This window comes from Hordeum vulgare, chromosome 4H, assembly GCF_904849725.1.
Source record: "Hordeum vulgare subsp. vulgare chromosome 4H, MorexV3_pseudomolecules_assembly, whole genome shotgun sequence".
In the NCBI taxonomy this organism is placed as follows: Eukaryota; Viridiplantae; Streptophyta; class Magnoliopsida; order Poales; family Poaceae; genus Hordeum; species Hordeum vulgare.
Genome location: NC_058521.1, coordinates 94,710,304 through 94,727,748, shown reverse-complemented (window position 1 = coordinate 94,727,748; position 17,445 = coordinate 94,710,304).

Here is a 17,445-nt window from a genome sequence, read left to right as displayed (position 1 = left end):
ATCAAGTGTTTTTGAAGATTTTAATGACTTGAGGATTTTGTGATAAAGTGTCATAATGATGAATTTCAGTTTTTGAAGAAAAACGATTTTGAAGAGCAACTGTTTTGAAGCAAATCAAATTTTGAAGAAATGCAACTTTGAAGAAATTCAACTTGAGGAATTTCACGTTGGGCGGTGGCGTGACCCACCATATAAGAATGTTGATTACAGACACCACGCACAATTGTCGTAGGGCCCTGAGAATCAATTTCTTCATGGATTTCTTCACACTCAGAGTGATATTCTTCATTAGTTGAGGAAATGGATTCATCATGTGTTGCACATCTAAGTCATCAATTTTGCATAAGTGTTAGGATGTGCATGTTTTTACAAAGCATTTGAAGATTCTAAGATATTTAGCTCACACTGCAACTTGCGAAACCTTTTCTTATCCAAGGGCTTAGTGAAGATAGCTGCCAGTTGATCATCAATCTTCACATGGTCGATGAGGATATTGCCCTTGAGGACATGGTCCCGAAGAAAATGATGACCAATTTGGATGTGCTTGGTCTTCAAGTGATGTACTGGGTTGTATGCAATCTTGATTGCACTCTCATTGTCACAGTAGAGAGGCACATTCTTCATGTTGATGCCGTAGTCCTTGAGGGTTTGCTTCATCCATAGAAATTGAGCACAGCATGAACTAGCAGCAATGTACTTAGCTTCGGCAGTGGAGAGTGATACGCAGTTCTGCTTCTTTGAGGACCAACAGACTAGTGATCTTCCAAGGAAATGACATGTGCCAGAGGTTGACTTGCGATCCACACGGTCACCAGCATAGTCAGAATCAGAATATCCCACAAGATGAATATTTGAGCCCTTGGGGTACCATAATCCTAGTGTTGGTGTGTGAGCTAAGTATCGAAGAATATGCTTCACAGCCTTATGGTGTGATTCCTTCAGTTTTGCTTGAAAATGTGCACACATGCAAACACTAAGCATTATATCTGACCTAGATGCACATAAATACAATAAATAGCCAATCGTAGAGCTGATCGAATTCTTTACCATTTTCGTCAGTGCAGAGGTGGCCGTTGGTAGGCATTGGAGTCTTGGCACCTTTGCACTCATGCATGTCGAATTTCCTCAGAACATCCTTGAGGTATTTCTCCTCTGATATGAAGATTCCGTTGCGTTGTTGACGAATTTGAGCCCCCCATCATAGACATCTGATATTCTTCACTCATCATGGAAGCAAATTCATCACTGTATCGTTTGTCAGTATAGCCAAATATGATGTCATCGACATATATCTGGCACACAAATAGCTCATTATCATAGGATTTAGTGAAAAGAGTCGGATCGAGTGAACCAGGTTTGAAGCCTTTCTTCATGAGGAATTCCTTCAATGTATCATACCATGCCCGAGGGGCTTGCTTGAGACCATAGAGAGCCTTTTTGAGTTTGAAGACTTTGTCTGGATTCTTTGGATCCTCAAAACCTGGGGGCTGAGCAACATATACTTCTTCCTCAAGCTTACCATTGAGGCATGCACTTTTCACATCCATTTCATATAAGATGATGTTATGATGATTAGCATAAGCAAGTAGTATTTGAATAGCTTCAAGTCTAGCAACAGGTGCAAAAGTTTCATCGAAATCTATTCCTTCAACCTGTGTGTAGCCTTGGGCTACAAGTCGTGCCTTATTCCTCACCACTTGACCATACTCATCTTGCTTGTTTCGGAAAATCCACTTGGTTCCAATGATATTGTCCTTGCAAGGATCTGGTCGTTTGACGAGCTCCCATACGTCATTCAGCTTGAATTGAAGAAGTTCGTCTTGCATAGCTTGGATCCACTCCGGTTCCAGGAAAGCCTCAGCAACTTTTGAAGGTTCTGTGATAGATACAAAGGAGAAATGCCCACAAAAGTTAACTAAGTGTGAAGCTTTTGAGCGAGTGAGAGGACCTGGCGCGTTGATTTCATTGAGGATTTTGTCAAGTTCCACTTCATTTGCAATCCTCGGATGAGCTGGTTGAGGATTTCTTCTGGGCTGAGGAATTGGTTCTGGAGCAATTTCCTCAGGAGCATCTTCTTGATTTTCATCAGTGATGGGAATGATTTCTTCATCAATTTCCTCAGGGGGAACAATGTCTTCACTAGCTGTGAGCTTTATTGCTTCCTCAGGAGACAGCTTATCTGGATCAGAAGGCAATTGCTCTCTTTGCGAGCCATTAGTTTCATCGAACCGCACATCTACAGTCTCAACATCCTTGTTGTGATAGTTCTTGAAGACTCTGTACGTGTGCGAGTCCTTTCCATAACCGAGCATAAAACCCTCATGTGCCTTAGGTGCAAATTTTGAGCTATGGTGAGGATCTCTAATCCAACATTTTGCACCTAAGACTTTGAAATAACTTATATTGGGTTTCTTGTCATTGAGGAGTTCATATGAGGTTTTCTTGAGGAATTTGTGAAGATATACCCTGTAGATGATATGGCATGCAGTGTTGTTTGCTTCAGGCCAAAAGCGACGAAGAGTCTGATATTCTTCAAGCATGGTTCTTGCCATCTCAACCAGAGTCCTGTTCTTCCTTTCGACGACACCATTCTGTTGAGGAGTATAAGGAGCAGATAATTCGTGAGTAATACCAAGTTCATCAAGATAATTATCAAGTCCAGTGTTTTTGAACTCTGTTCCATTATAACTCCTGATGTATTTGATCTTGATGCCGAAGTTCGTAGAGGCCCTTGAAGAAAATCGTTTGAAGACTTGCTGCACTTCAGTTTTATAAAAGATGATATGCACCCATGTATATCTGGAATAATCATCAACTATGATGAAGCCATATAAAGATGCTGCATTTGTTAGTGTGGCATAATGAGTAGGTCCAAATAGATCCATGTGAAGCAATTCAAATGGACGAGTAGTGGTCATCATAGTCTTCGAGGGATGTTTGGATCTGGTCATTTTCCCAGATTCACAAGCACCGCAGAGGTGATCCTTGAGGAATTTGACTGATTCGATGCCGATGACATGCTTCTTCTTCGCGAGCGTGTGCAAATTCCTCATGCCTACATGACCGAGGCTTCGATGCCACAGCCACCCTTCTGAGGTTTTTGCTAGTAAGCAAGTGGCTGGTTGAGGACATGTAGAGAAATCAACAATGTACAAATCCCCTCTTCTGGCACCTTCGAAGATTTGGACCTGTCAGATTCCATGATGACAACACATCTATATCTACCAAATATAACAATCATATCAAGATCACAAAGCATCGAGACTGACATGAGGTTAAATCCAAGGGATTCCACAAGCATCACTTTGTCCATATGCCTATCCTTGGAAATAGCCACTTTGCCAAGTCCCAATACCTTGCTTTTACCTTTGTCAGCATATGTGATTTGCTTCAGGGGTGATGGAGTTAGTGGCATATTCATCAGCAAGCTTTTATCACCAGTCATGTGATGTGTGCAGCCACTATCAAGAACCCACTCGGTACTCTTGGGTTTGTCATCCTGCAGATGAATTAGTACAACTTACCATCTCATATGATTCAGACTTGAAGAATATGATATCAGTTTCATCAGATAGGAATTTCATCATAACAAAATTATAAGGACGTGTGAAATATTTCTATTTCATCAATATTAGCTTGCGTCCTATCAAGCATTTTCCTCAGGTCTCCAGCAAATTCTTCAGATGATTATTTTCATGTGGAGACCTGACCTGCAGAAGTGATTAGTTCAATTTCTTCACCGCCCACATCCGAAGGGGTGGTAAAGCATTCATCATCCTGCGAGCACCATATGAGAAAGGGGGCATTGAAGCTAATGCACTTCTCTTAACAGAAGGGGGGGTTAAAGTACTCATATGAATAAGTAGAGAACTGGTTTGAGGATTTATGAACATAATGATTTGAAGAATAACGCTCATATTCATATTCCTTGTAGTTTCCCTGCATGTTAGAAGCATTAGCACGGGTACGAGCATAGTTTTGACCAGTTGAGGATTTTGATCCTCTTGAAGACTTTGGTCCTCCTGAGGAATTCGATCTGGGGTTCAAATTCTTCATCGATGGTGTCATGAGGACATTCACCTGAAGATTTTCAAGACAACTTTTGGGAACCCAGATTTTCCTCAGGGGAGGGCCATTCCTGCAGTTAGTTCCAACATATCGAGCAAATACTTCACCAACTTGATTTTTGAACAGTTTATAGTTGGAGTCAAATGACTCATCTGAGGAATAGGATAATTCACATGAAAAGCCTGTTAGATTGGATGGATCAAAAGGAGGCCCAGTAGCAGCAACCCATGACGTTTTGGGATACTGCTCAGGTTTCCAATAAGATCCATTAGCATTCAATTTCCTCTCAAAGGCAATTCCTTCTTTCCTCGGTTTCCTGTTCAAGATCTGCTTTTTGAGCACATCACAAAGGGTTTGATGTCCTTTGAGACTTTTGTATATGCCTGTCACATACAATTCCTTCAGCCCTGCATTTTCATGAGTGACATTTGTGTTTTCCTCAAGTGAGGAATTTAACACTACAGGAGCAGTTGAAGAATTTGTAGCAATTGAAGCATTTGATGATTCTGGTGAAGAATTAGCAGTTTCACGTTCAATGCATTTAAGACATGGAGGAATGAATTCAGCTTGAGCAGCGCTGATCTGTTGAGCTAGTAATGAATCATTTTCCATACGAAGATCATCATGAGAAATCCTCAACTTCTCTAGATCAACCTTCCTTTGAAGAAATTCGTAGGAAAGTTTCTCATGATCAGCGAGGAGTGTATCATGACGATCTTGAAGATTATCAAATCTAGACTGAAGACTTCTCACATCTTCAGTGAGCATTTGGGTAAGATTCATTTCATCATTCAACAAATCATCGCTTCTATCTAGCAGTTTCTGAAGCTTTTCCAAGGCAGTTTGTTGTTTAGTGGCAATGAGAGCAAGTTTACTGTAACTGGGTTTTTTTATAATCATCAGCTTCACAGTCACTTGAGTCAAAGGAGGAAACATCATTCGGTACCTTTGAACCTTTTGCCATGAAGCAATAGGTTGGAGCAAAGTCATCAGCATAGTCATCAGTGTGGATGGTGTTATCATTTTCTTCAAGGTTGAAGATTGACTTGCTGACGAATGTGGTTGCAAGTGCAAGACTAGCCTGTCCGGATTCTGAGTCTTCATCAGAATCCTCCTCTTCATCACATTCCTCGGAATCTCCCTCGGAATCCATTTCCTTGCCAATAAGTGCCCGAGCCTTTCTGAAACTAGTCTTCTTGTGCGATGAGGACTTTGATGATTAGGATTTTGAAGGTTTCTTCTTTTTCTTCGAGTCATCAGAACTTTCATCCTTGTATTTCTTCTTCTTTGATTCCTTTTCCCCAACGAGGACAGTCTGCAATGTAGTGACATGATTTCTTGCATTTGTCGCAGGTTCTTTTCTTGTAGTCCTCAGATGAAGATTCTGGTTTCCTCATATCTCTTCTTGAAGATTTACCGAAATGGCCACATCGTGTAAACCTCTGGAATTTCCTCACGAGCATTGCAATCTCCTGTCCAAATTCTTCAGGATCACCAATGCTACCATCTGAGTCTTCTTCTTTATATGAGGAAACTGCTTTGGCCTTTAGTGCACGTGGTCTAGAATAGCTTGGTCCATATAGATCTCTCTTTTCTTCTTGTTGGAATTCATGAGTATTGAGTCTTTCGAGTATATCAGCCGGATCAAGCATCTTGTAGTCTGGTCTTTCTTGAGTCATCAGAACTAAACTATCAAATGAAGAATCCAAAGATCTTAGCAGTTTCTTCACAACTTCGTGATCAGTAATGTCTCGAGCTCCCAGTGCTTGCATTTCATTTGATATGTCAGTGAGGCGATCAAAGGTATCTTGGCAGCTTTCATTGTCAAACCTCTTGAAGTGATTGAACAGATTGCGAAGAACATCAACACGAGAATCACGCTGGGTTGATACTCCTTCATTAACTTTGGAGAACCTTTGCCTAATAAGTTTCGTTGTGCCCAAAGCACTCACACTGCCATACTGGCCCTTGCTTAGATGGCCACAGATGATATTCTTCACTTGAGAATCAAGTTGCTTGAATTTCTTCACATCAGCAGTAGAGACAGAAGCAGAGATGATGGGGACCCCATGTTCCACAATATACCGGAGATCATTGCCAATAGATTGTAGATGCATCTGCATCTTGGTCTTCCAGAAGGGAAAGTCCTTTCCTTCGAAAGTAGGACATGCTGCAGTAACCTTAATCATGCGTGTAGTCGACATAACTAAAACTCCAAGTGCTTAAACCAAAATCACACAGAAGAAGGGAGTACCTTGCTCTGATACCAATTGAAAGTGCGTTATATCGACTAGTGGGGGGTGAATAGGAGATTTTTAGAATTTCATCACTGAGGAAATTCCTTTTGAGGACATTCCTCACTAATGACTAACTTACAGGAGAAACAGTAAAGGGTCAGGAGTGCAAAGTTTCACAACAGCAGTTTTTCAGGATGAAGAATATGAAAATAGTTTGCACAGTATGCAGGAACGCAGAAAACATATGAGGATTAACTTGCGTGAAGAATTTGGGGTTGAGGAATTTTAGAGAAAGTCTTCAGCAAATTCTTCAAACAGTGACAGTGAAAATCATCAATACACAATCTGAGGAATATAAAGAGTTGAGGAAATAGAACCTGTATCACAGTGAAGACAGTGGTTGATGACCCAGTTCCAACTGGTGTGACAGTTGTACATCTGGTTTGTGGCGGCTTGGTATTCAAACCAAAGGACACATAGTCCCGGGACACAAAGTCCCTACCGTATTCTCCTTGGGCTAAGAACACACAGTCCTCGCCCAACACTTGTGGTAAGTCTTCAGGGCAGACTTCCAAACCCTCACAAACTTGGTCACCTGGCGATCCACAATTGACTGCTGGATTGCTCTACACCATGACGCCTAACCGTCTGGAGTTTGCGCAATCCTCAAAGGTAAAAGGCTTCAGTTCCACACAGGAACAACTTCTTCAGTGATGCTCAATCACTTGGTTTTCGGTTTGTGGTTTGGTGTTTGGGGTATTTCTTCACTGATGAATTACTCTCGAAGACTCTGAGGAATTTCGGTTGCTCTTATGACAAGCAGCCAACAAGCTAATGGTTGTGGGGGCGGCTATTTATAGCCTGGGAGCATCCCGACATGATTTGACATTAATGCCCTTAAATAATGTGACCGTTGGTGTGGATAAGACCAATGATGTGGCGTGGCTATCGATAACGGTCGGGACCCTTAATTGTGAGAGTCCTCATGTCTCTCATATTCCTCACTTGAGGCTTTTGGTAGGATTAGGCTTGGGTTGAGCATCATGAGGAAATTCATTCCAATGTGTTACCTCGACCCCCTTTAACAGTACGGTGTTCCTATTACTCAAGTGTGAAGAAAACAAAACAGAAAGAATAAATCTTCATGCTCCAAAGTCTTCAGATTCATTTTCTTGAGGACACACCGAATTCCTCAATTTCAATATCTTCATGAGGAATATCAATTTCATCGCAAATTCTTCGCGATTCAAATCTTCATCTTCAGACCAATTTCTTCAACCGAAGATATACATTTTTAGGGGTCGATATTCATCGAATATTTCAAACTCCTCAGCGACTTATAGATCCTGTGTACACTAAAGAACACATTAGATACTTAACCTATAAGTCTTCAAACCACCAAAATCACTAAGGGGCACTAGATGCACTTACAGCAGTCCAACCTCATCATCCTGTTGAGCAGCCACAACCGCCGCTTTATACTCACGGTGATCATTCTCAAAAACAAAATATATTCCTTTTCTATGAAAATCAGAGAGAGAAGGTGAAGGGAAATAGGTAGGCTCAATGGTTTTTTTATTGAACCGCGGGTTATAAGTGTAATTAGTGATCTTGCCATTAAGGAACTTATAGATCTTCATGGCCTCAAAGTCCAAATAGTGAGTGGGTAACATGGGGTCATATGGCCAAGGTGACACACCTAGTTCCTTGGCTAAACATGAAGCATAAATCCCACCATAGAAGTACCCACTACCAGCGTTATGCTGCAATATACGTGCAAAAATCGCTGCAAGGTTATAATTGTTAACACCAGTGAGGGCAGTGTAAATGAGGATCAAGTCTGGAGCACAAAGTGTACTACAAACATGTTTGGCTACAATGCATTTACCATTGAATAGTGCAAAGTATTGGATTGATGGGAAATGAATGTTTTTTATTCTCCCCTGTGTCACCCCCTGTCTTCACCAAGGCAAAGACTGGATAAGAATGCCTCGTACTTGGCTCTTGGTGGTTCGTCAAATGAACCCCGAAAAGGAATTTTGCATATGTTAGAGAACGTATCTAGAGGTAACGTAAAAGGATCTTCATATAGTTTGAACGAAACTCTAGACTCTTGATGATTAATGTTAATTCCTTAGTGAATGATTCAGTGAGACTGAGATGTTGATGGCACTTATCTACGATGTAAGGACCAAGCTCGGTGTTATGAATATAGCACTCGAACTCTTCATTAATACCTGCCATTACCACAAACTTGTTGCACGGCCATTAGCAGGATTTGGTGGCAGCTTCTTGTATTGATCTTGCAATTGGTTGCACATAAGATCGGCGTACAATACCACTACTAGATGATGCCTCCGAGGAACACCTCCTCGAAGATCTCCCCCCAAAAAGATACATTTTATTTGCATACAATTTCTGAAACTCTAGGTCCACAAAATTTTGTCAACAAAACTTTGCAAGATTGATAGCAACTACTCATAGGGATGCATAGAGGCTATATTAAGCATTCAAACTACTTAGAACTCTAGAAATTCAACATGCAAGCTCATCTACGGCAGCACCAAGAGTAGCTAATTATTCAAAATATAAACCACTAAACAGAAACTAATTGGTTGAACGGAGAAGTCACATACCAAGCAACAATCCCTCGAAATAGTTTCGGAAATGGAGCTTCAAGCAAAGAGATCGAAATCCGCGTGTTTGAGAGCAAGAACACGAAAGAGAAAGCAATGGTGATATTTTCTGGAGGTAGGTGATGACTTGGGCTAAAGAGATAAGCGAGAGGGCCAACATGGGGACCACCACCCACCAGGGCGCGCCTTGGGGTGCTGGTGCGCCCAGGTGGGTGGTGCCCACCTGGTGCAGCTCCCTCTGAAGTTATTTGTACCACAAAGTTAGAAATATTCAGAAAAAATCGTATCAAATTTCAATGACATTCTGAGCATTTTTATTTTTGGGTCATTTCTTATTGCACGGGAAAAACAAAAAATAGACAAAGACTGGAATTTTATTATATTTAACTAAAGAGAACATAAAATAAACTTAGGACAGAAAATTTGTGGTCACTAAATTCATCAACTTCATACTCTCTCAAAAATGATCCATTGATAAGGTTGATCAAGTCTTATTAACAACCACCTTCGATTAGCATGAATTCGAAGAACTTTCGTGGAACACTAAGTTACCTCAATGGGGATATGCATGTCCCCAACAATAATCATTTCAAATTTCTTTTTGGCAGTAGGTAGAGGTAGATGAAAACTTCCAATAGTGAGTATCGGAGGTTTTTCAATAACATTTATATCATTCACTTCAAATTGTTTCTTTGGAAAGTGCACTGTATGCTCATTACCATTGATATGAAAAGTGACCTTGCTTTTATTACAGTCAATAACAACCCCTTCAGTGTTCAAGAATGGTCTACCAAGGATAATAGACATGTTTTTGTCCTCGGGCATCTCAAGTATAACAAAGTCAGTTAAGATAGTAACATTAGCAACAACAACGGGCACATCGTCAGAGATACCGATAGGTATGGCAGTTGATTTGTCAGCCATTTGCAAAGATTTCAGTAGGTGTGAGTTTATTCAAATCAATTCTTTTATATAAAGAGAATGGCATAACACTAACACCAGCTCCTAAATCACACAAAGCAGTTTTCACATAATTTCTTTTGATGGAGCACAGTGTAGTTAATATTCCCAGATCTCCAAGTTTTTTAGGTACTCCATCCTTGAAAGAGTAATTAGCAAGCATAGTGGAGATTTCAGCTTCCAGTATTTTCCTCTTATTAGTGATGATGTCTTGCAAATTTTGCATATGGGGCCATATTTAATATATGAGGTAAGCGGGTGCATAGAAAGACTGGCCTAATCATTTCAGCAAAACGTTCAAATTCTTCATCATCTTTTTCTTATTATCCTTAGGTGGAAAGGGCATGGGTTTTTGAACCCATGGTTCTCTTTCTCTTCCATGTTTTCTAGCAACAAACTATTTTTTATCATATCTTTTATTTTGGGGTTGTGAGTTATCAAGATCGACAACTCGTTATATCTCAACATCATTATCTGGTTCTTTATCTTTGTTTCGTTGAGCACTTTCATGAACATCTTCATTATCTTCCTCAGTATCACTAGATGAATGTTCATTACTAGATTGAGTTTGAGCATCGGAGATAGAGATATCATTATCATTGTCATTATCAAGAGGTTTATCTATTTCAGGTTCACTAGAGGCATGCAAAGTCCTACCATTCTTATTTTTCTTTTTCTTTTTACAAGGACTAGGTGTATTAGTGTTAACTCTTTGTGAATTTTGTTTAGTTCTTTCAGGATGTCCCTGAGGATAAAGTGTTTCCTGAGTTACTGTACCTCCTCTAGTTACTACTCTAATAGCATGATCTTTCATATTGTCATTCGTTTCATTAAGCAATTCTCTGTGATATTTAGCAACTTGTTCTAACTCAGTTTGAACCATAGAGGCATGTTTTCCTACACCTCTAACATCATTGGTGATTCTAAATAACAAGTGACTCAAGCGAGCAATCATACTAGAGTTATGTTCCAATTGTTTCATGACATTAGCATTGAAGTGATCTTGTTTCATCATGTAGTTATCAAACTCATATAAGCATTGGCTAGGATGTTTATCATAGGTGATATGTTTCTCATTAAACTTTAATAAAGAATTTACCTCTACCACCTGTGGGGGTGGTGTATCAAGTCCATGTATTTCTTCAGTAGGTGGTAAATTCTTAACATCCTTAGCTTTAATAGCTTTTTCCTTTATAGATTTCTTTGCCTCTTGCATATCTTTGGGACTCATATATAAAATACCCCTCTTATTTGGAGTGGGCTTGGGCGATGTGTGAGGAAGAGTTCAATAATCATAGTTATTCAATATATTATTCAATAGCTCTTCAGCTTGTTCAATAGTTCGTTCCCAGAAAACACAACCAGCACAACTATCTAGGAAATCCCTAGAAGCATCGGTTAGTCCATTATAGAAGATATCAAGTGTTTCATTTTTCTTAAGTGGATGATCAGGCAAAGAATTAAGCAATAGGAGAAGCCTCTCCCAAGCTTGTGGGAGACTCTCTTCTTCAATTTGAAAAAAGTTAAATATCTCGTGTAAGGCAGCTTGTTTCTTATGAGCAGGAAAATATTTTCCACAGAAGTAGTACATCATATCCTAGGGACTACGCACACAACTAGGAGCAAGAGTATTGTACCAAGCTTTAGCATCACCCTTAATGAGAACGGAAATAATTTGAGGATATAGTAAAATGGAATCTTCTCATCATAAGCAAATAGGGTAGCTAAATCATTCACTTTAGTAAGATGTGCCACTACGACTTCAGTTTCATAGCCATGGAAAGGATCAGATTCAACCAAAGAAATTAAATGTGGGTCGACAGAGAATTCATAATACTGATCGGTAACACAGATAGGTGAAGTGGCAAACTTAGGATCACATTTCATTCTAGCATTCAAAGATTTTTCTTTAAGTACGCATAATAATTTCCTTAGATCATTTGTATATTTGCAAGCAAGAATGTATCTAGATATATGTGCATCCATAAAATAACCTTCACACACCTTAGGCAATTCATATCTAGGAGAACTAGATCTAGTAGGGGTTTCAAGATTTTGAACTTAAGCACTTCATCAGTTTCAGCATTCTCAATATTTTTAAATCTAGCAAGTTGTTCGTCAAGTACTTTGCCTAATGGCACGGTCTTGTCAAGCAAGGTACGAGCATCATCAGAAGCATTATGAGCATCATTCATAGCAGAAGCAACAACATCAATAACTTGCGAAATATCGGGATTAGAAGCAGATACTAGTGTTGCAAGTTTACTTATAACCGAAGGAGAATCAAGTGCACAACTAGATGGCAATTCCTTACCTCCCCTCGTCTTCGAGGGAAAGATCTTGGTTCTACCATCCTTCAGATTCTTCATACTGATAAATAGATAATAATCCCAAGATACTCAACAAATATAGCTATGCTCCCCGGCAGCGACGCCAGAAAAAGGTCTTGATAACCCACAAGTATAGGGGACCGCAACAATTTTCGAGGGTAGAGTATTCAACCCAAATTTGTAGATTCGACACAAGGGGAGCCAAAGAATATTTGCAAGGATTAGCAATTGAGTTGTCAATTCAACCACACCTGGAGATTCATTATTAGTGGCAATAAGATCAGTAGCACAGTAATATGATGTTTTTGACGGTAATGATAACAGTAGCACCAATGGTAACACTGATAGCAGTAATTTTGTAGCAATTGTAACAATAGCAGCAACAGTAGTAACTTAGCAAGAACAATATAGTGGAAGATTGTAGGCATTGGATCGGTGGATTGGTTGGATGATATTCATCATATAACTTTATAACCTAGGGCGATACAAAACTAGCTCCGGTTCATCAATGTAATGTAGGTATGTATTGTTGGGGAACGTTGCGTGCGAAACAAAAAAATTCCTACACACACGCAATACTTATCCATGGTGATGATCATCTACGAGAGGGGAGAGTGAATCTACATACCCTTGTACATCACTAAGCGGATGCGTATATAACACGGTTGATGTAGTGGAACATCTTCGCGATCCAAATCGCAGCCCGTCCCACGATCTCATCACGATTCGTCCCGCGATCCCATCACGATCCATCCCGATCTAGTACCGAACGGACGGCACCTCCGTGTTCAGCACACATACAACTCGATGACGATCCCCGCCTTCTTGATCCAGCAAGAGGGTTGGAGAAGTAGATGAGCTCTCCAGCATGGCGGCGTGGTGGTGGTGGTGTTGAATTAGTCCTGCAGGGCTTCGCCTAAGCATCGTCGAACGATACTAGACGAGAAACATATCTAGAGAGAAGTAGAGGGAGCACGTGGAAATTATGGTTAGCCCTCACCTCTAAAATCTCTAGTATATATAGGAGGGAGGGAGGGGAGGAGCCAGGCTAAGACCCTCAAGGTTTGGCCGAAATTGGAGGTGGAGGAGTCCTACTCCAATCCTACTAGGAGTAGGATTCCTCCTCTCTACTTGGAAACCCTTTCCACCTTTTCCACCTTTGGATTTCTTTCCTTCCCACCTCCAATCCGCCTTAGGATTTAGTGGAGGCTTCGGCCAGCCCATTAAGGGCTGGTGCATGTCCTCCCACAGCCCATGAGACCCTTTGGGGTGGGTGGGCCCACCTGGTGGACCCCTGGAACCCATTCGTCACTCCCGGTACACTGCTGGAAATGCTCGAAACTTTTTCGAAGTTCAAAACGCACTTTCCTATATATCAATCTTTACTTCCGGACTATTCTGGAGCTCCTCTTGATGTCCGGGATCTCATCCGGGATTCGGAACAACTTTCGGTTACCAAACACACATAACTTAGTAATACCGAAACATCACCGAACCTTAAGTGTTCAGAGCCCGCGGGTTTGAGAACTATGCAGACATGACCTGAGACACTCCCTAGTCAATAACCAATAGCGGGACCTGGATGTCCATATTGGTTCCTACATATTCTATGAAGATCTCTATCGGTTGAACCTCTATGTCTTCGATTCACTTAATCCCGTATGTTGGTCCCTTTGTCCTTCGGTATGTTACTTGCCCAAGATTCGATCGTCGGTATCTCCATACCTAGTTCAATCTCGTTACCGGCAAGTCTCTTTACTCGTTCCGTAATACAAGATCCCGTAACTAACTCCTTAGTCACATTGCTTGCAAGGCTTGTTGTAATCTTGTATTACTGAGTGGGCCCCGAGATACCTCTCCGTCACACGGAGTGACAAATCCTAGTCTTGACCCATGACAACCCAGAAAACACCTTTGGAGATACCTTTAGATCACCTTTATAGTCACCCGGTAACGTTGAACACTTGATACACACAAGGTATTCCTCCGGTGTCCGGGAGTTGCATGATCTCATGGTCATAGGAACAGATACATTGACATATAGAAAACAGTAGCAATAATCTGACACGATCATATGCTACGTTTATAGTTTGGGTCTTGTCCATCACATCATTCTCCTAATGATGTGATCTCGTTATCAAGTGACAACTCTTGCCTATGGCCAGGAAACCTTCACCATCTTTGATCAACAAGCTAGTCAACTAGAGGCTCACTAGGGACAGTGTGTTGTCTATGTATCCACACATGTATTTGAGTTTCCAATCAATACAATTCTAGCATGGATAATAAACGATTACCATGAACAAGGAAATATAATAATAACCAAATTATTATTGCCTCTAGGGCATATTTCCAACATGTATTCCATAAATAATCATACGTGCTTATGGAAAGAACTTGCATGACATCTTTTGTCCCACCCTCCCATGGCAGCGGGGTCCATAAGGAAACTAAGGGATAATAAGGCCTCCTTTTAATAGAGACCCAGAACAAAGAATTAACACATAGTGAATATATGAACTCCTCAAACTACCATCATCACCGGAAAGTATCCCGAATAGTGTCACTCTGGGGTTTACGAATCATAACACGTAGTAGGTGACTATAACTTGCAAGATCGGATCTAGAACATAGATATAATGGTGATAACATAAACAGTTCAGATATGGAATCATGGCACCCGGGCCCAAAGTGACAAGCATTAAGCATGGCAAAGTCATAACAACATCAATCTAAGAACATAGTGGATACTAGGGATCAAGTCGTAACAAAACTAACTCGATTACATGATGAATATCATCCAACTCCTCATCGACCAGCGAGCCCACGAGGGAATTACTCACTCCCGGTGGGGAGCATCATGGAATTGGAGATGGAAAAGGGTTGGTGATGACAAAGACCGAGGATTTCCCTCTCCGGAGCCCCAAACGGACTCCAGATCTCGCCCCCCGATGAAGAACACGAGGTGGAGGCGTCTCCATCTCGTGAAACACAATAATTATTTTTCCTTGATTTTTTCTCTAAAAATAGGATTTTATAGTGTTGGATATGAGGCGATTGGGGCCACCAGGTGAGGACCACCCACCAGGGCGCACCAGGAGGGGGAGTGTGTCCTGGTGGGTGGTGCCCTCCCGGGTGTCCCCCTTCGATGGTTCTTGGCTCGAGTAATTTTCTTTTATTCCAAAATAATTCTCTAGAAAGTTTTGTTCCTTTCCAAGAAATTTTATTCAAAAACAACACCATGGTAGTTCTGCTGAAAATAGCGTCAGTCCGGGTTAGTTTCATCCAAATCATGCAAATTGGAGTCTAGAACAAGGGCAAAAGCGATAGGATAAGTAGATACGATGGAGACATATCAAGGCTCTTCAATATTAAAGTTTCATTAATGAATCATCAAGGCGGAATGGTTTGTTGGGATGAGCCGACAAATATGTATCTGTCGGGAGGTTGTGCATTACTATGGAACGGTGGGGAATGTCTCCCAGGATAAAAAATGCAAGACAATTTTCGTATCAAGTAGCTTTCATGTATAGCCACTGGCTATATGGGTTCTCGCTTTCAAGTAATTTTTGTATCTCAGTATCTTCCATGCTAATACAATATAGGTGCTTCCCAAATAGAATTGTAAATTTTATACACCCCCTCCACCAATCAATCACACTCCACGACGAGCCGAATCCATGGGTACCGTCCATACAAACAACAATCCCGGGGGTGTTTTGTTTGATTATATTTTGATTTGAATTTTGAGCATGGGACTGGGCATCCCGAATACCAGCCACTTTCTCGTGATTTATAGTGAATCGACACATATCGTGAGAATAACTCACCTACCACGGAAGATGCTGACAACCCCTAGTCACTATATTGAGCTATTCGGGCATACAAAACAGAATATTATTTGAAGGTTTAGAGTTTGGTACATGCAAATTTACTTGGAACGGCATGTAAATACCGCATATAGGTAGGTATGGTTGACTCATATGGAACAACTTTGGGTTTACGGGTGTTTGGTTGCACAAGTAGTATTTCTACTTGGTGCAGAACTTTTGGCTAGTATGAGGTGGAAGCAAGCAACACATGTTGGAGGATCCTTAACAATATAACTTCTATACAAATATACCCAAGCATAACTCATTACGTTGTATTCCTTGTCCAATTTCAACTAATTTGCTCAAGTTTGAAAATAATTAACGGGTATTCACAATCATACAAGATTTCCAAGATAGTATATTTATATGTGAAATCTCTCTTCCTTCAATATTCTTTCATGAATTGTTCAAGTGACCAATGCGGTATTTGCTAAATTTCAATAAATTTTACCACCTATACTTCTTATATGTGAAGTCATTACTCCCCATGGGATAAGTATATGAAACATATTTAATTTCAGATTTAAGATATTCAATTCATTGAACCATTTACTCATAGGATATAAGTGAAGCACGAAAGTAAATGACAAAACTACTCCAAAACATATAAGTGAAGATCAATGAGTAGTCAAACAATTAAGTAGCTATGTGAGGACTTCCTATCTCTCTCTAAATAAATATTTTCATATGTTATTATTTTATTTAAACATGAAGCAAAATAAAAATAACACTCCAAGAATAGGACGCATCATGTGAACGAATAAAAACTTCGGCTCAACATAGGCTAACCGATAGTTGACAAAGAGAGGTGGGGTGTGTAGCATCCCAAGCTTAGATGCTTGAGACTTCTTGAAATTTTTACTTGGGGTGCCTTGGGCATCCCCAAGCTTTAACTTTTAAATATCGCTCAATCCTCTCATATCATGGTTTCACCTATTCTCAAAAACTTCATCCACACAAAACTCGGAAAGAACTCGTGAGATAGGTTAGTACACATAATAATAAATAAACTCTTTATGTACTTCAAAGAAAATTTGCACAATAATTTTAAAACATTAGGTATTGTATATATCATCTCCACAATTTATACCAATATAGGCTATTGAAACTGTAGGATAAGTAGATAACAAAACTATAACAACAATCTGTCCAAATAGAACAGTCTGTAGCAATTTATGAAAACAGTGTACTTCTGTAACTCAAACAATTATGAATATTTAGGACATTCTATACAATTTATATTAAAACCCCGGGTAAAATATTCAGAAATTGTTCACGTTCCAGTAAAATATGTAAATTCAAACTCTACAGAAGCAGTTTTTGTTTTTACACAACACCAATC